This window comes from Cynoglossus semilaevis, chromosome 4, assembly GCF_000523025.1.
Source record: "Cynoglossus semilaevis isolate Cse_v1.0 chromosome 4, Cse_v1.0, whole genome shotgun sequence".
NCBI lineage: Eukaryota > Metazoa > Chordata > Actinopteri > Pleuronectiformes > Cynoglossidae > Cynoglossus > Cynoglossus semilaevis.
The window spans coordinates 273,096-274,307 of record NC_024310.1 but is presented as its reverse complement, the minus strand read 5'-3'; the positions used below and the strand labels follow the sequence as shown (position 1 = coordinate 274,307).

At 43.3% G+C, this 1,212-nt stretch overlaps 1 protein-coding gene across 1 annotated transcript in view; it reads left to right on the top strand.

Annotated features, from left to right (window-relative positions):
• Nucleotides 1-1,212, top strand: part of LOC103377562 (sodium channel subunit beta-4-like) — a 14,370-nt gene that overhangs the window by 6,606 nt on the left and 6,552 nt on the right. The gene's annotated exons all lie outside the window — the stretch shown is intronic.

Below are 1,212 nucleotides of genomic sequence, written 5' to 3'. Positions count from 1 at the left end.
CCCACCCCCACCCCTCACCCGTCTCTCTCTGCCTATTTGGTATTTGAGCTGGTGGAGGTGGTACTTTCCTCCGTCAGTTCTCTGAAGGCTTCAGAAATACATTAACCCTTAACTGTCTGGCCTACTTAGGAGGAGTCACAGTTAACCAAGGTCACACACACACACACACACACACACACACACACCTTCCGTTCCATCAGTGATTGTGATATTGATGTTTCCTCAGTGGGAGTGGAGGAGATTTGATACTGCAGCTAAAAATACCAGACACTTCAGTCTATTATTCATGGACACAAATAAACACAAGTACATGAGACAGTACATGTGTACACAGAGTAGTACTACACTGATGATTAGATGAAGTTCTGTGGAGAGTTTCAACAACAATGTGAAGTCGTTTTTTACTTTAAAACCTGGTCAGATTGGCTACGAACGTTTTGACCTCTGACCTGAAACAGAAAACTGCTAAATACATGTTTAAACATGAAAGACAAAAACCAGGAGTGTCACATGATCACTTCATCACGAGGATGATCGTAACCATCATCCAGGTCAAGCTGCTGAAACGACACTGTTTTCCCACAACGTGTCCAAATGACAACTTTCTAACAGACAGCAACGATAAACGTACGGACCGTGGAGTTGGATATTCAGTGCCACTTCTGGCCCACGAACCCCTCACATCTGACTGTGACTTCTGTCACTAATGATTTCACCCTTGAAACATTTATTTCATTTTTAATTATAAAAAGATCTGAGGTATTTGGTCGTTGAATACAATGTTTAAATTCCACCAAAAAAAGCCACTTTTTATTGTTGACTGAGGACGGTGGCAGCAGCGGCCCTCGACCCACAGTTTGAGACCACTGATTTAAAGTCAACAAATAAACTGTGGTCAGACTGGGAATTGAACCAGTAAACCAGTGACATTCTCACTGTAAGGCAATAGAAAAAACCATGTATGCCACCATTGGTGAGTTAGTTCATTGACCCTGATGAGAAGTGGAGTAAACAAGAGAGTGAAACTAGGAAATCTATTTCTAGGAATGAGAACGCCGGAAAAAACATCTTTGACCCATCGTTCTTCAGGCACCTGGGAGCTTTATACACCATGTCAGCAAAGATAGGGGAAGGAGGAGGGGGAGGAGGGGGAGGAGGGGGAGGAAGGGGAGAAGAAACGCTGCACCTGACTGAAAAAAAAAAACAGCAGAA